Below are 25,232 nucleotides of genomic sequence, written 5' to 3' on the forward strand. Positions count from 1 at the left end.
CTCCAACAATTGCATGGCAGAATCTAGTTCAGATGTTCCAGACTAACACAAAGGCAAGGAAATTACAGTTAAAGCAAGAGTTGCATACTGTGGAAAAGAAAAGCATGTCCATCAATGAATATGTGTTAAAGATCAAGGGCATTGTTGAATCCCTTGGGTCTATCATCAATGTATCAGTGGTGGAGGATGATGATTTGGTGAGTGTTTGTCTGAATGGGGTTGGCAAAGAGTACAAGCCATTCAAGACCTCCATTGCAGTAATGAGGGAGAATATTCCCAACTTTTGGGACTTGATATCTATGCTGATCATAGAAGAAAATGCTTTAGGTGAGGATTCTTCTTCACAAAGCAAAAATACATCGGAACATGCCTGATATCTATGCTGATCATAGAAGAAAATGCTTTAGGTGAGGATTCTTCTTCACAAAGCAAAAATACATCGGAAAATGCCTTCTACTCTAATTCAAGTAGAGGTAGAGGCCGTGGTCGGCCAAGGTGGTGGCCAACAAGGAAATCGGAATTCTAGACAACAACACTCCAATGATTCACATCAGCAATCATACATAGGTGGAAGAGGCCAGTCTAGAGGTAAGGGGAGCCAAAGAGGCTGAGGTGGTTGACAAAGAAATCAAAATGCAAATAGCATATAGTGCTATTACTGTGGCAAACTAGGACACATGGCAAAGGATTGCTACAAAAAGTAGAATGACATTAAAAGCGGGAAGTTGCAGCAAGGCAACTATGTATCATCTAGCAAACATGGAGGTGATGACAGAAGTGAGCAGCTGTTTGTTATGCAGCACATGCTTAGTTCCATAACAGGGGATGTGTCAAGATCTCAAGATATATGATATGTGGATTTTGGTGCCTTTAACCACATGACCAATCATGCTGAGTGGTTTAGAGATATGTAGAAAATGAAAAAATCCTAGGTTATATAGAAACAGGTGATGATACTGTGCATCCCATTGCGCATGTTGATAAAGTGCCATTGCCTATGCAGGATGACAAAATAAAGTACTTAACTGATATACTTCATGTTCTAAATATTACAAAGAACCTGGTTTCTGTTGGACAGATGGTTGAGCAAGGTCTGCAAGTGAGGTTTAATTCTCAAGGATGCTTTGTGGAAGACTTCAAACATAAGTGTCGCTTGGTTGCAAAGGATAACAGAAATGTGTTGAGATTCAAGCTCGATGTTAGCTTGTGTCAGCTGCACTATGTGCTGGCATGTTAGGTAGGAACATGTGTGAGACATAAATGACCGCGTCCAGCTGGTCATAGTGTGTGGACATTAGCTAGGGTTAGCTATGTGTGGACACAACACATAGTGTATGGATTATGGCTTTATGCATTGTGTGTGAAGGGAGATGGCTTCCCTCTATGGTTAGAGTTTGCAATATACATTAGGGTTTGATCTTGTGTGTGTGTCTCCTCTCCCTCTACTTGTTTTTCATCATGGTATCAGAGCCTGGTGTTCTCTATTAGGGTTTATGAGTGAGTGAGAGAAGAGGGAGAAGAAGCTATGAAGAAAAACTGTGAAGCTTGCCATTGATGCTGTGAAGCTTGGAGCACACCGATTTCTATCAGATCTGAGAGCTTGGCCTACTGGGTAAGGTCTACTAAACACCCTTGAGTGGATTGTAGGTGATTCAAGCACAAACAAGGCAAATTTGTGTTGCCCAAAGCAAAAAGAAAATTCTGGTTTTTTGCAAGCTTTCCATTGGAGCTTGGAAGAGGTGATGAATTGTGAAAATAGATGCAATCTGACAAAGAAACATGTATCTGGCAAATGGGAATGTATTGGCAACTCATGTGCAAGTCCTACAATGAATTTGGAGCAAGTATGATGCATTTGAGTGATTAAAAAATTACTGTTTTTGAAGCTCTCACAAAACAGAGAAAAAGAGTCACTTGGTGGATGAAATTAGAGCAAGTTTTTGTAAAAATCAGACAATTGATGGGTTGTACACATGCCTTGGTGTGTTAGGCAATCATATATACTCTTAATTGACACTACAATCAGCCCAAATCCCCTCAGGAGCAGGCGGCGCAGATCATACAGAGAAAACAGAGTATTTTTCCCATACTTTTGATAAGTGGAGGCCAAATTCCACTTGTGTGGTTGATTATACCCAAATTTTTCTTAGCAATTGTGTAATACACAAACCCGAGGAGGTTGCTATATGATTGGTTTGAGCAATTATGAATTATGGAGCTGGAAATGAGCTGATTAAACAGGCTATCTACTGTGATTAGTGAAATAGAGTGTGATTAATCAACTAATTACTCTCTCATCTTAAACAATTGGTCTAATTCCTTTTACATGGAGTTAGTGGACATCATTTCTAAGCTAATGAATGCCTGGTCTCTCAATTTGGACAAGCATTGAAGAAATTAGAGCCATTTTACTACTGGTCTTTTCTGGTCTTTTCTGGTTTTTCTCAAAACAGAGAAGGGGGTTTGACAAAATTGGTATGTACACACCTTGGTTGGTGTTGATATGCAACATTGAGATTGTTTAGGTGTCAATGCAAGTTATCCACACTTGATTGAACCACTACATTGCAATTTGGGATTTACTTTCTCAGAGAGAAAAGTGAAGTGTTGGGAAAGTTTATGGACTTCAAAGCTTTTGCAGAGAAGCAATATGGCTCTTGGATAAAATGTTCGAGGACAGATGGAGGTGGTGAATACACCTCACATGCCTATGAAAATGGAGGATGGCCTACCACACTCTCCTACATCAATGTAAGATTCCTCCCTCTAGCTTTTTGAGGTGTGCAAGTGTAAGAACCTCCCCTTCTGATCTTATAACTATTCCCCTCTCTGAAATAAAAGAAAGATCCTGTTTTGGCCTGGATAGAGAAAATGTCTAGCGGGAGGTAAATCAAAATTGAGATATTTTTGGATATAAAAATCCTCCTAGTATCTTAAATGGTTTCCCCTGACACAGAAATTCAAAAAGAACTTTCCAATGTGCAATTGGAATTAATTAAAATTAGGTATAAAGGACCTTAGCCTAAGGGTCCAGATTTTCAAAAATTTTTGAATTATGCTCCAATTAAGGTTCCTATGGACCAATAAGATTACTCCAAATGTAGGGAGGAGATAAATTGAAGAATAAAAGAAAAACCCCTAAAAATGAGTAAATGCTCATAAGATGAAGAGTTGATTGAGTACAAGGTTTATTAATTAAAAATTAAGAGATATTTAGAGGAAATGACACATTTTTGACACCTCAGTGTGGGGATCTCCCCTCATGAAGGAGGCATCTATTTCACATGTGTGGAGGAGTTTTAAACTAAAAAATAATGAGATATTTTCATCTCTCCTCTCTCCTATTTCAACTAGATCCAAAAAGTAAGCTTAACTGACCCAAAAATGGTAAAAAATGGTCGAAAATTGACCAAACTGATCTGGAAAATTCTAAAATCAATTTGCTTGGTTAGAAGCTCACTTTTTCCTATAAATAGAAGCCTCCTCCTTTGTGAAAGGTTAATGGTGTTTATGTACTGTTACTCTACTCCTACCTCGAGCCATTTACATTGAATTTTCTTGACAATTTAATTGTTTTTGGCTTAATCCTCTCCAAAGTAATTGGTGGCCAGTCTTGCTTCAAACAAGAGTAGAACCCTCAATCCATCAAGCCAAAGGAAAGCTTACAACTCCATGTAAGCTAAAATTTTCTTACTTTTTAATTTTAAATATATGGTTTTCTTGATTTTCTTGTTTTATAGAGTTGATTGAAGTAAATTCTAATGCTATGCCTTGATGAAAAGGCCACCCCCTTCTTTTCTTTACAATTCAGTCCTTCTTTATCCTAGAATGATTAACAAAAAGATTAATTAAACTTTTCTTATTGTTTACTCTCTTGGAAATTGAAAAGTGAAAAGATGCAGGGGCGAAGAGAGCTTGAGCTCTTGCAAGCACACACACACACACACACACTCACAAACCCTAATAGAGAACACACAAGGTGAGAGACTGAAAATCTTCTTCTTCTTCACTCAACACTCAACACACCATATACAAAAGATAAGAGTACACACATATGAAAAGGTACTCAACCAAATATATACTAGGGTTCTCTATAGTGTGAACCCAACTAAATGAGCTGGCGCTATAACTATGCTAGTCTCTAGAATGGCTATCACACAGCCTATCATCCCACTGGCCGCATATCACCCATGATCTCACCAACCATGCCAGTGGTGTAAGTGTGAGTCCTATCCCCCAAGCGGGTCATCAGTGTCCACCGCCTCACTAGATGCGCCTCACCAGATGAGCTCGATATGTTAACACTCCCCCTCGAGCTCAACTCTATCTCATGTATGCCAAGCAAATCCCTGAATCTGTGGAGCTTCTCTGTACCCAATGCTTTGGTGAAGATGTTAGCTACTTGATCCTGTGTGCCGACATAAACAAGGTCAACGTCTCCTGCTGCTGCCAAGACCTTCTCTCTGACAAAATGGTTCTATATGCTTCGTGCGAGCATGAAAAACTAGCTTTGTGGCAACTGTATATTGCTAATGTTGTCACAGAAAATGACAACTTGTCTATCCACTGATAGACCCAAATCTGCAAGTAGCTTTCTCAACCAAGCTACCTCACATGCTGCCACCATAGAAACACCTCTGTACTCCGTCTCTGTGTAATGGATAAAGAAATCGTAGACTGCTTCTTGCTACTCTATCAGGCATACTAAGGGGCTCAACCACTTTCTCTTTTCCTTTACATGATATACTAATCACATTTGTAGGATTGGTATTATGACGCAGCCTGCCACTCCATGCTCTATCAACTGTACCAGTAGATGAGGACTCTCCTGGTCCACTCACAAAGACTGTGATTGCTAACTTGTATTCTGTGCAACCACATTTCCACTCACATCAGTCCCAATAGCTTCTTTTTCAACAGTATACCAGCTACTCATCTCATCAAAGACAACATCCCTACTTACCCTCAACTCACGTGTAGCAGGGTTATAACACCTGTATCCCTTTTGCTCAAGTGAGTATCCAATAAACACACATTTTTTTGCTTTTGGATCCAGCTTAGTTCTCAGCTCATCTGGCACATGCACACATGCAATGCATCCAAACAGATGAGACAAATCAGGTTTTTTGCTAGTAAACCTCTCCTCTGGAGTTACATCATGTATGGCTGCAGTTGGTGTGTTGTTCATGATGTAAACTGCTGTAGAAACAGCCTCAGCCCAATAGCTATGTGGCATATTCTTTTCTTCCATCAATGCTCGTGCAATCTCAGCAATGTGCCTATTTTTTCGCTCACGACAACTCCATTTTGCTGCGGAGTGTACCTGTATGTAAACTGTCTCCGAATACCATTCTTCTTCAAAAATTCAGAGAACTCATTGGAGAAGTACTCTCCCCCTCCATCTGACCTTAGGCACTTTACATATTTCCCTGATTGCTTTTCAACCATAACTCTGAAATTCTGAAAATGATTGAACACCTCACTCTTCTCCTTCATGAAGTATACCCACACTTTCCTTGTGTGGTCTCATCAATAAATGTCACATAATACCTGCAGCCTCCCAGACATGATCTTCGTAGGACCCCATACATCTGAATGCACAACATTTAGTGCATTTCTGCTCACATTTCTGTTACGTGAAAATACATGCTTTGTTTGCTTTCCAAATTGGCATGCTTCACATATTCTCTGCATACCTTCAACTTTACACTTTGGCAACCCTGTCACAATTCCTTTAGTCTGCATAGACTTCATTCTCTGCACATTCACATGTCCAATTCTTTTATGCCAAATGTCTATGTCTGCAACAATTCCTGAACCATTTGCAAACATTACAGTACTCACTTCAGGCATGTTTACATTCAATGTAAACATTTTGCCCACTCTGTTGCCTTTTGCAACCAACCTGCACTTGTCTTTAAAGTCTTCAACATAACATTAGGGTAAACCGAACCTGTAAACCCTACTCAATCATCTGGCCAATTGAAACTAGATTCTTTGTTATGTTCGAAACATGAAGTACGTTTGCAAGGTACTTCACTTTGCCATCTTGCAGACAATGGCACATCTCCAACATGGGCAATTGGATGAGCAGTGTCATCCCTTGTTTTCACAAAACCTGGTCTTTCAAGGTTCTTCATCTCCTTAAACCACTCCCCATGACTTGTCATGTGGTTCGAAGCACCTGAATCAACGTACCATACATCATCTTTATGTGCTACTTCAACATTTTCAGACATGGCATTCACGACATGCTGCATAACAAACAACCTTTCATTATCCTCATTGTTTCTGCTCGAGGATGCATAGTTGTTTTGCTACAGTTTTCCATTTTGCATGTCAGCTTGCTTCTTATAAAAACAATCTGCCCCTGCACATGTCCAGGCTTACCACATTAAAACATCCACGTGTATCATTATACTGCCTTTGCCAATTTCCACGACCTCTTTGACTCCCCCTACCTCTGAATTGGCCTCTTTGACCTGTGTGTTGTTGTTGTTGTTGTGAATTCTAGGACTATTGTTGTTGCTGCTGGTGGCCATAATTATGATTACCTGTTCGACCACCTCCTTGACCGCGTCCACGGCCTCCTCTACCTCGTCCTCTTCCTGAACTTGTGTAGAAGGCCTATTGCTCTGAACTGTTTTTATTTTGTGAAGACTGTTGGTCTTCACCCAAGCTCTTCTCTTTTATAATCAGCATAGATACCAAATCTGTAAAATTGGGAATGTTTTTCCGAGTCTGAATAGACGTCTGGAACGCCTTGTATTGTGGCCCGAGACCACGTAGGCAGACTTCCACCTTATCATCATCATCTACTGAAACACCAATAGTTGCAAGGAATTCCACAATACCCTTTATCTTCAATGCATAGTCATTCACAGATATACTCTTTTTCTCCACAGTATGAAGTTCATTCTTCAACTGTATCTTTCGTGCCTTGGTATTTGTTTCATAGAGTTTTACCAAGGTGTCCCATGCCTCCTTGGGGGACTTGGCATCCTGTATATGCCCAATCATGGTGTCCTGTATACTGATAGAGAGCCAATACATAACTTTTCTGGCTCCTTGGTTCCAATCCTTGAACTCTTTCATATCTGCGGCAGTCAGATTGATGTCCGGTATCTCCGGTGCCTCTTTATGCTCACCTTCTATATAGTCCCAATAGCCCTTGTTACCATATTATAGTAGTGATGTGTGTGAACACACTTAGGACCGCCGGGGCACTTTTTCCCTCACTAGGAGGTTTTTTCCCCCGTGCATTGTATATACGCCCATTATCTTCTAGGGCTGGTTATCTTTCATTTTTGGCACTCATAATACACTACTGTGTTGTGCTCAAGCTTCCTCATCTTCTTGAAGTTGTGTGTGCATTCCTGCAACCCTAATTCCAACAATTGGTATCAGAGCAGGCTTCCTCCTCCCGGGCAGCATCACCGGCACCTGCCGCTTCATCTCCTCCGATTGCAACGAGTTTTCACGAGCGTCTGCAGGTTAGTATATGCCGTGGGAAAGCCCGTAGGGGTTGTTCGTTTCAGAATTTTGATCTGAAGTCATTTCGCCCTCCGTTTTTGCATTCCAAGTACTGCGCAGGCAAAATCGTCCTACTGTGCAGATTTTCTGTCAAGATTAAAATCTGCAGGACAGGTGCCCATTCGTCTGTTTTGGGCTGTGCTACATAGCACAGGTCGATTTTATACAGGTTTACCTCTTACAGACAGCATTTACATCTAGTAGTACAGTCATTGGCCATGGCTGACAACAATGATGTATTCCGCATGTTGGCTGCTGAGGATAAGTTGGATGGCACCAACTATCCATTGTGGGCATATATGATGCGACATGTATTGGTAGCAAAGGGGTTATGGAACATTGTGCAGGGTATTGATGCACGTCCTATAGTGGCTGGGAATGCTGCAAACACATCAGAAACAGGTACTGTTGATGATGGTGCAGGCACAAGTGCTGTAGCAGCTGTTCGAGAACCACCACTTTCAGCAGAGCAGATTCGTTGGGATGGTAGAGATGCGCAGGCTCATGCCTTGATTGCGCTGTCTGTCAAACGTACCATTATCCCACATATTCGCTCCTGCAGGACTTCTAAGGATGCTTGGGATGTACTTGCCACATTGTATCAGGCAAGAAATGAGGCTCGTGTTGCTTATCTCCGAAAACAGTTGGAGAGTGAGCATATGAACGAAGGTGATTCTATGGATAGCTTTTTGACAAAGATCAAGGATTTCAAAGAGCAGCTCATTTCTGCAGATGAAATCCTGTCAGACAGTTCACTTGTGCAGACTGTTTTGAATGGTCTACCAGATTCTTATCAGGGTTTTGCTTCCACTCTTCGCTTGATGATGAAAGGCAATCCCAATGCCTTATCATTTGAGGAGTTAGTTTCTGTTTTGCTGCAAGAAGACCAGTCAAGGCAAAACAGGAATATTATGCGTGTCGCAGATCAAGCTTTCGTTGCTAGTCAGAGAAGCGGGAAAGGTAAAGCTGGCTTTTCTTCTAGTAAGCAGAAATTTACAAATGCTGCGCAACCAAAGAAGGAAGACAAAGATGAGAAGAAGGGTGACAAACAGAAGACATTTTGCAAGTACTGTAAGGGAAATGATCATGTCATCAAAGCGTGTCCTAAGCTGGCTGCGAAAGAGGCTAAGAAGAAAGAGGCTGGTATGGCTGTTGCAGATGCCTCTCCTTCTAACAATGAATCTGCTAATGTTGTGCTAGATGGGCATTCAATGCGCAGTGCAGTTATGACCCATCTTTGCATGACACATGTATGTCTGCAGTAGATTCAGATGTATGGTACTTTGACAGTGGTGCCACTAAGCATATCACCTCGCAGCGCAGTTTATTCACTTTCCTTGAGTCTGCTCCCACAGGGAATACTGTCACTTGTGCCAATAACTCCTCTTATCCCGTTGAAGGAGTTGGACAGATTGTGCTGAATGTTGCAAATGGCAACACCTTTACACTTTTTGATGCATTGTATGTGCCAGGGATCAAAAAGAATCTGCTGTCAGTCTCCGCATTTGCCAAAACAGGTTTGGTTGTAAAATTTGTGGATGACAGATGTACTGTTCATGATCTCTCTTGTGGTGACATCATTGTAGCATCTGGTTCACTATGTCGAGGGCTGTATAAGCTCAATATGGATGGCAAATGTGTAGAGGATTCAGCATGTGCTATTATGGATACGCAGGCTATTTCAAATGCAAAACTGTGGCATGCACGTTTTGGTCATCTGAATTTTGCAAGTTTGCTGCGCCTGCAGAAATCTGAAATGGTGTCTTCTTTGCCTAAGCTTGAGGCACCTGTCAAGCATGTTTGTGAGGGCTGCATATTGGGTAAAATGCAGCGTGCTTCCTTTCCCAAAGATGGATCAGTGAGAGCTGAACGCAGATTGCAGCTTGTTCACAGTGATGTTTGTGGTCCCATGCAAACTCCATCATTTGGAAACTACCTTTACTTCGTGACTTTCATTGATGATTTTACCAGGCATGCATGGGTATATCCTTTGAAGGCAAAGTCCGAAGTGTTTTTGTGCTTCAAACAGTTTTTGGTTATGGCTGAAAATGTGTCAGAAAGTAAGATGGGCACCCTCCGTTCAGATCGAGGGGGGGAGTATATGTCTTCAGAATTTAATGCATTTCTGGCTGAGCGTGGGATAAAACACCAATGTACAGTGCCGTATACACCACAGCAAAATGGTGTGGCTGAGAGAAAAAACAGGTCTCTCATGGAAATGGCAAGATGTATGGTTAAGAGTCAAAGTCTACCACATGGTTTTTGGCTTGAGGCTGTCATGTGTGCTACTTATGTACTAAACAGGTGTCCCACCAAAGCATTACAGGTTGTCACTCCATATGAGGCTTGGCATAGCCGCAAGCCATCTGTTGGCCATTTACGTGTTTTTGGTTGCCTGGCATATGCATTAGTGCCTGTGCAACATCGCAGAAAATTGGATGACAAAGCTGTCAAATGTATTTTTGTTGGATATAGTGCTGAGAGCAAAGGCTATCGTTTGTATCATCCACAGACAAAGCGCATTTTGGTTAGCCGTGATGTTGTATTTGTGGAAGATGCAGTTCAGCCCTTGGTTTCATGTACTAAGGAGACAGATATCAGCTCACGTGATGTCTATGATACATTGTTGCCTCTTTTCAGTGGTGCACAGTCAAGTGCAATACCTCATGAGGCAGTTTTTCAGCCTATGCAGGTTTTAAATGATGGCACAGATCAGCCTATATCTGATGCAGATGTGCATGATGCACTTGAGGATGAGAGACAAGAGATTGAGGGCTCTAGGAATATGCCTAGATGGCTGGTGCAGACTTTGCGTGACAGCAAGTTGGATGCCCCTTTGTCTAGTCGCACTCGTTCTGGCTCTCATGGTGCCTCTTATGCGTCAGATTGTTATGCATTGGCTGTTTCTAGTATGTGCGATGAAAGTGAGCCTGTTTCATTTGATGAGGCACAAAGTTCAGAAAATTGGATGGCTGCTATGCAAGCAGAATACGATGCTATTATGAAGAATGGTACATGGTCTTTATGTGACTTGCCCCCTGGCAAGAAGGCCATTGGCACTAAGTGGGTATACAAATTGAAGCGTAAGCCTGATGGCACAGTGGATCGCCATAAGGCTAGGCTTGTTGCAAAAGGTTATGCTCAAGAGAAGGGCATTGATTTTGATGAGACTTTTGCTCCCACATGTCGTATGACCACTGTTCGTAGCATCTGTGCATTAGCAGCTCATAATGGTTGGAATGTACATCAGCTGGACATAAAGACTGCGTTCTTAAATGGAGATTTGCATGAGGAGGTGTTTGTATCGCAGCCTCGTGGTTTTGTTCAAAGAGGGCAGGAAAACAAAGTGTGCAGGTTAAAAAAGGCTTTATATGGTTTAAAGCAAGCTCCACGAGCTTGGTATGAAAAAATACATGCATATTTGACTGCACATATGTTTCAGAATAGTCCAACAGAAAGCACTTTGTATGTTAAACGTGTGGATGGTGTACATCTAATCATTGCTCTCTATGTCGATGACATGCTGCTCACAGGACCAAATGAGAGTCATATTGCTGATTTTAAGGCTGATTTGAATGCCTCTTTTGAGATGTCAGATTTGGGGCATTTGCATCATTATTTGGGGATACAATTTAAGCAGTGTGATGGAGGTATTGCTTTGTGTCAGACAAAGTATATTGAAACATTGTTGCGGAGATTTGGCCTTGAAGACTGCAAGCCTATTGCTACTCCAATGGAGACAGGTTTGAAGTTGAGTCTTCATGATGCTGGAGATCACTTTGATGTCACACTCTATCAGACAGCTGTTGGTTGCCTCATTTATGTATGCATTACGAGGCCAGACATTCAGTTTGCAGTCTCACAGGTGAGCAGATTTATGCATAGCCCAGGCATTAAGCATTGGCAGGCAGTGAAGCGTATCTTTCGCTATTTGAGTGGTACTCGGCATCTTGGGTTGTTTTATCCCAAGGGGGGATCATTGCCGCCAGATTTACATGTTTTTTCAGATTCTGACTGGGCTGGTTGTTATGACACACGCGTGTCCACGAGTGGTTTTTGCTTCATGCTTGGAAGCTCATGCATATCATGGTTGAGCAAGAAGCAGCCTACTGTGGCCACTTCTAGTTGTGAAGCTGAGTACAGGGCAGCTTTCACAGCTACGGTTGAGTGTGTATGGCTCAGACGCCTTATGGCTGATTTGGGTGTTGGGCAGCCATCTGCCACCACCATCTTCACTGACAGTCAGAGCGCATTGGCAGTTGCGCGGAACCCAGTGTTCCATGCTCGTACGAAGCACATTGAGGTGCACTACCATTATGTCAGGGAGAGACTCTCTGCAGGAGAGATCAGTTTGGCTTATGTGCCAACACAGGATAACCTTGCAGACCTTTTCACAAAGGCTCTGCCTCGTGAAAAGTTCGAAGCTTTTCGCAAAGCTTTGGGCTTACTCCCTTTTGTGGATTCGTCCACATAGCTAGACACTTCCCTATACATGAGTGCTAGCTCTTGTTCACCGCATCACTCCAGGGGGGATTTGTTACCATATTATAGTAGTGATGTGTGTGAACACACTTAGGACCGCCGGGGCACTTTTTCCCTCACTAGGAGGTTTTTTCCCCCGTGCATTGTATATACGCCCATTATCTTCTAGGGCTGGTTATCTTTCATTTTTGGCACTCATAATACACTACTGTGTTGTGCTCAAGCTTCCTCATCTTCTTGAAGTTGTGTGTGCATTCCTGCAACCCTAATTCCAACAGCCCTTTCCCATCAGGAAATTTGTCAGCCTGAACCTCCAAGCATGGAAGTTGTTCTTATCAAGCTTCTCAGCAACAATCTGGTTTATGCCATCATTTGACATCTTGTCAGACACACAAATTTACCAGAAACAGCACTCTGGTTTGTCATGCACAAACTCCTGTATTTTCTGCAGCGGTACTGTACTACACTCAAATGTCACAACCATTGACCTCAATGTGCATACATACACCCAATGGCAACTGGTGACCTCAATGTGCATACATACACCTCCTTGCAGCACACATAGTGTCTGCACAACTAATCTGTCTTCCTCCAGTTCTTAAAACAAAGTTCTACTACAGAGAATCGATGACTTACCCGTAGTGCTCGAAATCGCCTGCTTTATGAAAAACGGAGGTCCTGACACACCCGAAACGCATTTTCGGTCCGAAAAATGCCATCCGATAGGACAATAAGTTGCCTATAGCTTTACTCCCACAAAGAAAGCTCCTCAATCAGAGATCGTTTGCCGGTGCCTCCCGTAGAGCTCCCAACAAGGGTGTAGTCACCAACACAAACAGGGAAGAGTAGTCAAAGCTCTTACCCTCGTACCACTTCCTGTGCTTCTCTTGCTTGCAGCTCTCAGCCCTAGCATGAACCAGGCTCTGATACCATGAAAAGATGTAGGGGAGAAGAGAGCTTGAGCTCTTGCAAGCACACACACACTCACAAAACCCTAATAGAGAACACACAAGGTGAAAGGTTGAAAATCTTCTTCTTCTTCACTCAACACTCAACACACCATATACAAAAGATAAGAGTACACACATATGAAAAGGTACTCAACCAAATACATACTAGGATTCTCTATAGTAAGAACCCAACTAAATGAGCTGGCGCTATAACTATGCCAGTCTCTAGAATGGCTGTCACACAGCCTGTCATCCCACTAGCCGCATATCACCCATGATCTCACCAACCATGCCAGTGGTGTTAGTGATCCCCCAGGCGGGTCATCAGTGTCCACCACCTCACTAGATGAGCTCGATATCTCAACAAAAAGTGTGTAGATTAGAGTCCTTTACATCTAATTAGGGTTAATTTAAAAATAGAATGATAAAAATGAGAAATGGTCAGCCATACAAAGGAGTTTATGGTAAAAATTTTCTAGAATTTTGTGGAAAAGAAAGTTTATTTTTATGTTATTCCAAAAGAGTAATTCCCACCGTTTGTGCATTCTAAAAGAAATATTCTAATTTACTCCATGTACATATTCACCTATGAATATGCATAGATATCACTGATATTAATTATTAAAATTAATTTCTATGCATAGAAAGATACATAATGAAATTTTTTATTATAAAAGTGTTATTTTCATTGAATTTAATTTCTATGCATAGAAAGATACATAATGAATTTTTTTTAAATATAAAAGTGTTATTTTCATTGAATTTGGTTTCTATGCATAGAAAGATGCATAAAGGATTTATTTTTATTTTAAAAGTGTTATTCTCAATTAAAATTAATTTTATGCATAGAAAGATTGATTTTATTTTAAAAGTGTTATTCTCAATTAAAATAGATTTTATGCATAGAAAGATGCATAAAGGATTTATTTTTATTTCAAAAGTGTTATTCTCATTAAAATTGATTTTATGCATACAAAGATGCATAAAGGATTTATTTTTATTTCAAAAGTGTTATTCTCATTAAAATCGATTTTATGCATAGAAAGATGCATAAAGGATTTATTTTTATTTCAAAAGTGTTATTCTCATTAAAGTTGATTTTTATGCATAAATAGATGCGTAAAGAATCTTTATATCAAAATTAGAATTCTCTTGAATTTTATGTTTAAATTCTATGAATAGATGTAATGAGATGTGATGAGAATCAGATAGATGTGAATGAATGGATGGATGGATGTGATGCGAATAGAGGTGATGAGATGTGAGGTGAATAGATGTGATGAGATGTGATGTGAATCAGATTAGATATGAATGAATGGATGGACGGATGTGATGTGAATAGAGGTGATGAGATGTGAGGTGAATAGATGTAATGAGATGTGATGAGGATCAGATAGGTGTGAATGAATAGATGGATGGATGTGATGTGAATAGAGGTGATGAGATGTGAGGTGAATAGATGTAATGAGATGTGATGAGAATCAGATAGGTGTGAGTGAATGGATGGATGGATGTGATGTAAATAGAGTTGATGAGATATGAGGTGAATAGATGTAATGAGATGTGATGAGAATCAAATAGGTGTGAATGGATGGATGGATGTGATGTGAATAGAGGTGATGAGATGTGAGGTGAATAGATGTAATGAGATGTGATGAGAATCAGATAGGTGTGAATGAATGGATGGATGGATGTGATGGATGTGATGTGAATGGATGGATGGATGTGATGTGAATAGAGGTGATGAGATGTGAGGTGAATAGATGTGATGTGAATCGATGGATGGATGTGATGTGAATAGAGGTGATGAGATGTGAGGTGAATAGATGTGATAAGATGTGAATGAATGGATGAGATGTGATGTCATGTAAATCAGGATGTAAATGAATGATATGGGATATGAGTGGATGATATGTGAAGAATGGATGCGAATGTGTATGTGAAGAAATGGATGTGGTTATGTATGTGAAGAATGGATGTGGATGTATGTGAAAGAATGGATGTGGATATGTATGTGAAGAATGGATGTGGATGTATGTGAAAGAATGGATGTGGATGTGTATGTGAAAGAATGTGATGTGGATGTGTATGTGAAAGAATGTGATGTGATGTGAATATATGTGGATGTGAAGTGATGAATGTTTGAATAGATATGGGTAATCGTGCATGTGAACGATTGGATGGATGTGGATGAATGAGATGAGATGTGTATGAATGAGATATGATGTTGATAGATGTGATGTGATATTATGTATGTGATGGGATGGTGAAGAGAATGAATGTGATGGATATAAGTGACTGTGATGTGAATCGGGATAGATGTGAATGAATGTGATGTGAGATGAAATGGATGTGATTTAAATAATGTGGATTGATGTGGAACAATGTAGAAAGAAGAGAGTTCGCTATAGAAACTATATTTATGACCTATTTTTATTGACTCTTTTATGTCAAGAATGCTGGGGAAGCATTTTGACCGTTTTGTGAATGAGGTCGTGGAGACCTATCTGATTAAAGTTGCAACAGCAGCAGCTGACGGAGAGTCAATGGAGGATGTCTCACGTAGCAAGGTTGGCAAAGGTCTTGACCAGCCTCGGTTCGATTTAAATGGTGAGCTTCTGGTACGGTGGATGAGGAACCAAGGAAGCGGCCTATGAGTGAAGTGTTAGGTGACCTGCGAAGGATCCTAGAGGGTGCTGACCATACGGTGCTTGGGCTCTGGGTCGCCGAAGATATCCACACGTGCATCGTGGAAGATATTAGAACAAGGGGTAAGAGTTGTTTTCTGAATTCGGGCATGGATCTAGTTGTTTTCTGAATTCGGGCGCATGGATCTTGTTGTTTTTTGAATTCAGGCTCATGGATCTGGTTGATTGACCTTGCTGGTCCTCAATGGATGAGTCCATGGCTCTTTTATATGGATATGTTGGTTGATCTTGCTGATCTTCAACAACGGAGATTCTATTTTGATTTTTATAAGTGAAAATATTGCCGGTTACTATGAGCTAGGAACTATCGAAAAGGCCCCTGAGTGGACACGTGGTGAGCGTTCTAGTGCCATAGGTACACCAATGAAGGGAAAATTGGAATTTAGGATTCAAGTGAATATTTTGGAGGATTACTGTCAGTGACACTATGGTTTCATTAAATGATTGTTTTAAAGACAGCTGATTATGTGAAAAAGGCAATTTCATATTGGGTGTGTAATTTGATTGTTTTAAAGACAGCTGATTATGTGGAAAAGGCAATTTCATATTGGGTGTGTAAGTGGTGTGACAAAATTATCCTAGAGGAATCACCCGTGCTTTCCGGGCAAGGGAAGTTTTTTCGGGTTTGGTTTTGGAAGAACCGACGGATTAGTCTCTTGTCTGGATATCCATGGGCGAGGCCCCGAGTGAGGGACCCTGTCCCATGCAAGAAGTGCTACTTCCGCTGCTCACACCCCTGAATTCATTGCACGGTGGGGATAGGGATCTTTCAATCAACCAACCAACACAAGGTTTAGGGAATGCAACCAATGCACATCATATATAACGAATGAAAGACATTTACAAAAAAACCTACAAAGAACTCATAGAAGGATTTGTACCCTCCACTACCAAGGTGTGAAGAGCCAACACTCTCCATCCGAGCCCGTGCGGCTGCCCTCTGCCGCAGCTATACATGTCAAGCATGTCTCTATACTTGAACCGAATCATCCGCCACTCCTCCTCATCAAGCCAACTAGTTTTTAGCTTCCCCTCACAGCATCCCGCAACTTGGATCTACGTGATGCCAAGGTTTTAACCATGACACTGTTGATCCATTGATTTGGCACTACATCACCTGCAAGAGTGTACTTGCTCTTGATTTGCTCAATGATGATTTTTTTCTTATCTTTATCTAGGGAATCCCAATTCTTCATCACTTCATGCGTAAATTGAATTTTTATGAGCTGGCAGATGCGCCCTTTCATCTCCTTTCCTACAGCATCCATGACCATGGCTCTATTGCACACATGATACACTTTCTCTACGGATGTCATGCGAGGAGCATAAGGATTCCTAGGTGTGTGTGGTGTACTATAGCTAACGAGATGGGTGGGCACTGACGTGTAGGAGACACTGCATCCCCACCACTACTACGTCTATGCATAGTTGAGCGATGGCTACTAGGGGTGCATGCCAGTGTAAGCAAGGGAGTGGGGATCGGTGTGGCTACAATGGTGGATGGATTGAAGGGCGTAGCCCCCCCAAAGTATTTGTGTACCATGGCTCTTTGCTTGAGGTAAGCCTTTGAGATAAACTCAAACAACTGCTCTAGGCTAAGAGCCTATGGTGTAGGCATGACAGAGGTGTGTTGTGGTGTGTCCAATGGGCCATAACCTCCAGGGGTATCGACCATGATCCTATAGACATACGTAAAGTTAAAGTTTGTCAGAATGTGTGTATCATGCTTGCATAGAGCTAGATGCATTAAGCATGTATACAAGAAGCATGCATAAAACTTAATGCAACAAGCTTAATGCATGCATAGATCTAGATGCATTAAGCATGTATGCAAGAAGCATGCATAGAGCTTAATGCATGTATAGACCTTAATGCAAGAAGCATGCATGCATGCATTAAGTTGCTCTATGCTAGAGCTAGATGCAAGAGCATGCATAGAGCTAGATGCAAGAGCCTGCATAGAGCTAGATGTAAGAGCATGCATAGAGCTTAATGCATGTAAGGGCTAGATGCATGGAGCTAGATGCATTAAGCATATATGCAAGAAGCATGCATAGATGCATAGAGCTTAATGCACGCATAGACTTTAATACAAGAAGCATGCATAGATGCATAGAGCTTAATGCACGCATAGACTTTAATACAAGAAGCATGCATTCAATAAGCTCTATGCATCTAGCTTAATGCAATAAGCATGCATAGAGATAAACCTAAGCTTGCATAGAGCTTGTATATAGAAGGCTTGCGTAGAGGTAAACCTAAGAAAGAGCTTGCAAGAGGTTGCATAGAGCTTATATAGAGGTAAAACTAAGAAAGAGCTTGCAAGGCTATGCATAGAGCTTGCAAGAAGCCTATGCATATCCATTTTAAGAAGCTTATGCATAAGCTTCATGCAAGCTTACAAGAAGCCTATGCAATCTCTATACATAAGCTTCTTAAAATGGATATGCATAGAGCTTGCAAGAAGCCTATGCATATCCATTTTAAGAAGCTTATGCATAAGCTTCATGCAAGCTTACAAGAAGCCTATGCAATCTCTATACATAAGCTTACAAGAAGCCTATGCAATCTCTATACATAAGCTTCATGCAAGCTTGCAAGAAGCCTATGCATAGAGCTCTATCCATAAGCTCTATGAATGAGCTTCTTGCATAAACTCTATACAAGGAAAAAAGCCTATACATAAGCTTTATCTACCCACCTCCTCCCCATCTTCGGGCCTCTTGTATACAAGTAAAAAAGGAGAAAAAACAACATAAACAGTAGGGTTTTACGGTCCATACCTAGAAGTGAAGAGATTGTGTAAAGAACTTGACCTGCAAATACACACAACACAAGCAAACCAATAAGTGCAAATCAGACCATGAAAGAGATGGGGAAGGTAAAGGAAACAAAGGCCCTTTCTTTTGACACCATTACCTTGAGTAGTGAGAGAAGAAGAAGAGAATGAGAAGAAGAAAAAACCTGCAAAATAAAACAAACACATACAAATACACACACACACACACACACACACACACACACACACACACACACACACACACAAATTAGTAAATCTATGGCAATAAGGAGGGAAACATGAAAAAAAAGGAGGGGGTGAGGAGTCTTCACCTCTGAATCTAGCAAAATACTTCAAGAAAGAAGAAAAATGGTTGAACAAAGTTCTATAATTTTTAAGGGCGCCATTATCTGCACCGATATAGATGCCGATATAAACACAGGTAAATAATTAAAATAATTTTCGACGAGTATACTGGCAATTATACTAGCACCCGTAATTTTTCACAAACTTTGAATTTGAATCTTTACCTTTTAGTTTGCCACGCCTGACATTTTGCATTACATTGACCGACAAATTTGGTCTTCCCTATATAAGAGACCCCTATTAGCTCAAATATCCAAATTACGCACATGCATGTCTATGTTAAACTTATAATCAATGTTTGGGTGGTATCATGCAAGCATGACAGAGCTATTTAAGTATGTATGACGACATGAGTATGATGTGATTTCCTTGTGCATATAATGTACACATTGTTGATTAAGCATACCTATTTGGCAGGTTATTAAAGGACCAAATCTTACTAGAGGATAATGAGATGCCGAGCTCTCATGAGAGGAGGCCAAAAGTGCGATTGGCATCATGGACTAAAATTATATCCATCATGTTTGTCCCTACAATTGCATCCTATTCCAACATGAATACACACATCTCAAGGGATTTCCAAGTTGTGGGGCACTTAGAAACAGGCAAGATGTTCAAGGAAAAAAGGTTCCCGCAAAAGTTCTCAGACGCTTCCCTATCATTCCTCGGATAAAACATATGCTCAGATGCAAATCCATAGCAAGATTAATGACATGGCATCAGTCTACTAGATCCACGGACAATGTCATGCAAGTCCCAGATGATTTGCTTGCATGGAGACACATTGAGGAGAAGTGGCCTATTTTCAAGGAAGAACCTTGTAACATTTATCTAGGGCTAGCAATGGATGGTGTGAATCCATTTGGTATATGGAGTTCATCATGCACATGGCTTGTTTGCCTTCTTGTAAATTATAAGCTTCCACCATGGCTAGCAATAAAGAAGGGACACCTCTTACTATCAGTGATAGTTCCTAGAAAGTACAAAGTAAAGAACATGGATGTATACTTGGCCCCATTGGTAGAGAGAAGCTTCAAACACTTTGGGATGGCATTCAAGTTCACGATATGTCCAAATGCTATGGGCAAAGAGTTACAATTGTGCAAGGTATACTAATGTGGACTATGCATGATTGGTCATGCTACAGAGAATGCTCGAGTAAGTTTTGATACGTACTTCAAAATTTCCTTCGCATTGTTACTTAATTAATTAAACTTGTGAGATTTTGGACACACAGTTCTGTGTGGTTGCTCTAATCACCTTTCTTGTTGACTTGAAGGCTTTGCTACATCTGGATACAATGCATGCCCCTTATGTGGACCTCATTTAGTTGCTCATATACACAAGCTTTCTTTTTACAAAAATAAAATATTTCAAAAATCATGGCTTGCTCCACAAGCTTTCTTTTGCAAAAATAAAATATCTAAAAAATCTCACTAATGGGGACAGTCCTCCTGGTTTAGGAGACAACCATCCTCGGTTGTAACTATCAGCACACACAAGTGATTAAACACACAAGTGATTAAACACATTAATCATTCACATTGGATTCACTCACAATGTAACTATCAGCACACATAGGTGATTAAACACATTAATCGTTCACATTGGATTCACTCACAATGTAACTATCAGCACACATAGGTGATTAAACACATTAATCGTTCACATTGGATTCACTCGCAATGTCTTTACATAATTAATTGGATTCACTCACAATGTTTTTACATAATTAATTGGATTACTCCCACATTGGATTCACTCACAATGCCCTCACACGTGTCTTAGAGTTGATAAGATTCACTAAGACACATGTGCCACATGTGTCTTAGAGTTGATAAGATTCACTCACAATCAAACTCACAGAACCTTTACATACGTCAACATGTGTCTTATAGTTTATTGGATTCACTCACAGTCAAACTCACACAACCTTTACATGCGGGCATCACATGTGTCTTAGAGTTGTTTGGATTCACTCACAATCAAACTCCCACATTGGATTCACTAATGTCTTCATACCCATCACATGTATTCACAATGTACACCACATTTTTCACACATGCCACAGCTGGTTGGATTCACTCACAACCAACTTGGGTCACCCTCTAAACAATAATATTTGCTCCTAATTATTATACCACACTAGGTCACCCTTATCAAGAATTAATTCAGAAGAGTTGATTAGATTCACTCAAACTTATACATTCCTTACATACATCACACATGTCACAGTTGGTTGGATTCACTTACAACCAACACTCAATTTGTGATAAGTTATCTATCACAGATAAATATCACTAAGTATCTATAAACTACTTAAGAAATAATCACATAGATTAGAATAACATTGGTCCGAGTTAAGTGCATAATCTGAAAATCTATCCTAATCACGAGTTCTTGCAGAGCTGAGAAAATATCTAAAACCATGGAATCGAAAGATTGGTCAAAGCCATATAACAATGATCGCTCTTTTTTCTTCGTCTTCTTCTTTTCCTCTCTCTTCTTCTTCTTCTTTCTTCTCTTCTTCTTCTCTTCTTCTTCTCTTCTTCTTCTTTTTTTTTCTTCTCTTGTGGCTCACCTCTTGCTGCCATGCAGCCTTAGATTATCCCACATAACGTCCGTACTATAAAGGACAAAATGCCGTTACATTTGTCTTTGTCTCTTAAGAGACATAAGCAAGCTATTGATGGTGTCTTGCGATCATCTGTCGCTTGTGCTATTTTTGGCAAGTGTGCTGTCATTGTTGATGTCGGCCGGTGCCCAATGATAGTGTGTGCTGGGTTGTCTACTACCATCGTTCCCACCAGTTGGTTCCCGGTGACAATGTGCCACTCACTGCTGCAACTCTGTCGCCACACCTGACCTAGTGTCTCTCATTGGGACGCTCTGATGTGACGTTCGTGCAAGGTGGATACTCGATCTTCATGCATGCGCTGCTTTGCACCTTCTTCACGCAGAGGACCAATAGATCATGGGCCGTCTGAGTGCCCCAAAAGCACACACACCTTTTTGGCGAAGCGTATTCTAGGCTTTAAGACCATTGAAATGGGAAAGTATACAGGACCTGGAGAAGCGCGCCAATAGAAAAATATAGATGCGAGAACACCAGATTGGGTCCCAACTGCCCTCCCAAGTGTGTGCCAAAAGCATCCCTGCTTGAGTATTTTTATAGATTTTATTCCATCAAAAAATAGGTTACATGGCTATTTTAGCCCAAGCTTGCCCTACAAGCTTTCTTTTTACAAAAATAAAATATTTCGAAAATCCTAGCTTGCTCCACAAGCTTTCTTTTGCAAAAATAAAATATCTAAAAAATCTCACTCACGTGACACCTTTGTCGAGATGAAGCATGATAATTGCTTAGGCATGTTCATCATCTTCAACTTCATCTTATTTTGTTGGATCCATTGCCTTCTTCCCACTAACATATGGCCATATCCCTTTGAACATAAGCATAGGCATGTACTTGGCTTGAGTTTACCATTAGTGGAAGGCCTCGCCCATTAAATTTTTCAATGGATAGTTCCTTGGCCATTGGAATTGAATAGGCTATAGAGCTGATAAACAAACTGTTGAGAGAGATGCTCATATGAATATTCCTTTAGGGAAGCGTAAATAAAGTATTGAAGAAAAAAAAAGCCTGCCTGACGACCTTCAAGACAAAATGAAAGATCCCTGCCCCCTCCACGCAACGGATTTGGGGGTGCTAGCAGCGGAAGTAGCACTCCTTGCACAGGGCAACATCCCTCACTCAGGGCCTCGCCCAGGGATATCCGGACAAGAGACTAATCCCTCGGTTCTTCAAAACCCGAACCTGGAAAAACTTCCCTCGCCCAGAAAGCACGGGCGAATCCTCCATGATATTTGTACTCTAACGTAGTCACGGTCATTACTGACCAAACTGATTTGACCGAACATGTGAGTCACTTGGTCAGATCAAGGAAGATACTTGCACTTGGATCATAGAAACCAACGCTTGTTTCCCCATCGAGAGGCATAGCCGTTGATTCTTTTCCATAGAACAATTTCTAACCGGGATTTACTTCATCTATCGTACTATAACAGAATTGAGTCTCATTTTACGGATCCATCAGTCCAGCTTAACCCCTTCCAGTCCCATGGGTTAGTATAAAAAAGGCCATGGACTCATCCGTTGAGGACTAGCAAGGTCAATTAGCTAGATCCATGCTCGGTTTCAGAAAATAACTCTTACTCCTTGTTCCAATATCTTCCCCGATGCACGTGTGGGTATCTTCGGCGACCCAGAGCCCGAGCACCGTATGGTCAGCACCCTCTAGGATCCTTCGCGCAGGTCACCTAGCACTTCACTCATAGGCCGCTTCCTTGGTCCCTCATCCACCATACTAGAAGCTTACCATTTAAATCGAGCCGAGGCTGGTCAAGACCTCGGCCGACCTTGCTACGCAAGACGTCCTCCGTTGACTCTCTGTCAGCTATTGCAACTTTATCAGTTAGGTCGTCACAATCTCATTCTCAATGTTATATGTACATTATGTGTGCTATGCTATATACACATTATGTGTGCATATACTAGGAGACTAACCCACATTAGGCTTGTGAGCATGGGAGCATGGGAACAAGCTCTAGTGGAGCATGGGTTAGGACTAACCTTAAGGTTTAAGGTTAGGGTCAGGCATCCAAGGGTCACACATGAGGAATGGAAAGTCAAGAGTCACTTGAGGGCCCTCCTATATAATAGGGGCATGGGGCACACTCAAGGGGGCTTGGGAGCTTGGAGCTTGGAGGCTTGGAGGCTTATGCTATGGTCTCTTGTGTAGAGTTCCATATCTACTCACCTACCATTTCACTCTTTAGCTACATGCTATTGGATGGTGTTATACCTCTTGATGGTATGGGACATCAAGGTAGAGGTATGAAGTATTTCTTTCATTATTCATGTGTGCATCCCTTGGGCTCGGGGGTGGTTGGGTGGTTGAGTTTATGCCTGATTTATGCATGTTTTATGCATAACAATTATCTAGAGAGATCTTAGGGTTTTAACAGTGGTATCAGAGCAATCTCTATTTAATTGTTGTTGATTTTTTTTAGTAAATTTTAATATTTACTAATAAAATGTTATTTTTTATTGATTTGTGTTGATGAATTACACGTGGATCATCGATTTGGTGATTGGAACGTGTGTAACTACAATTCAATGGACGAATCGACGTTGCGGGGAAATTTCGTGAGTTAATGCTATTTTTCCCTATTTTAATGGTTAAAATCGAGCATTAATGGAGTTTTTTACAAAAATACCATAGAGTTTATGGTGGATATTTTTGTAGGATGGATTCCCTGAATTTCTAGAATTTTTTTGAAATTTTTTCTAATTTTTTAAGAATTTTTTGAGCATTTTTATGATTAAAAATGTATTTTTATACATTTTTTGCGGGTTTTTTCCGCGGGAATGCGATCAAATTTCTGTCAATTTGCTACTGAAATTCAGTAGGGGACAGCGTGTTGATGCATGAATTGCTCTCCCGTGTGCGTAAAGTTCTTCTCTTCCTCAAAATCTGAATTTTTTACCTCCATTTCTCTCTTATATGTGGGAATTTATTTTAAAGAAGATTATTAAATTAAATATTAATCATAATTAAACACTAATTATGATTAATAAGTAATTAATCATCTCTCTAATCTCCAACAGAGAAGAGTAGACAGATATTGGAGTGGGTATGAGGATAGAAAAAAGAGAAGAGAGAGGAGAGGATTGAGCTCCCTCCTCCTCTCTGATTTCTGCACGCAGCAGCCGGCGGGGGGCTGCGCAGCAGCCGGCGGCCAAAAGTCGCCCCCCCCCCCCCCCCCCCCCCCCCCCCCTCTATAAATTTTTTAAAAAAAGCTTTAAGTTAAAAGCTTTATAATTTTTTTTGAGAAAAAAAAACTTTTCTTTAGAAAAAGATATATATTTTCAAGATATTTCATTTGGAAAAGCTTGGAAAAAAAGCCAGAAAATGTGAACTTTGAGATAAAAATCTCTGAAAATTTCCTGAAAATTTCTTTCTGAAAATTTTTGGTTTTTCATCTTCCGGAAAACCTTTGGCTTTCCGTTTTCCCGAAACCTTTTGGCTTTCCGAATTCCGGAAAAACTTTTGATCTTCCGTATTCCGGAAACCTTTGACCTTTCACATTCCGAATTTTTTTTGTCTTTTCATTTTCCCAAAACTTTTGGCTTTCCGTATTCCGGGAAAACCGTTGGAATTCCGAAATTTTTTGACCGTTCGTATTCTAAATGCGTTCGGGGTTGATTAAAAATTTCAAAAAATTCCTGAAAATTAGTGGAAAATTAGACAAAAGTTATTTTAAATTTTGGAAAAATGTGGGGTTGGTGTTTGGCATGTGGTGTGTCCATTCGGGCACCCGTGACCATTCAAATTCCTTTAAAATTATATT

This window comes from Cibotium barometz, chromosome 3 (genome assembly GCF_041138505.1).
Source record: "Cibotium barometz isolate CiBa-2024 chromosome 3, ASM4113850v1, whole genome shotgun sequence".
NCBI classification, from domain to species: Eukaryota; Viridiplantae; Streptophyta; class Polypodiopsida; order Cyatheales; family Cibotiaceae; genus Cibotium; species Cibotium barometz.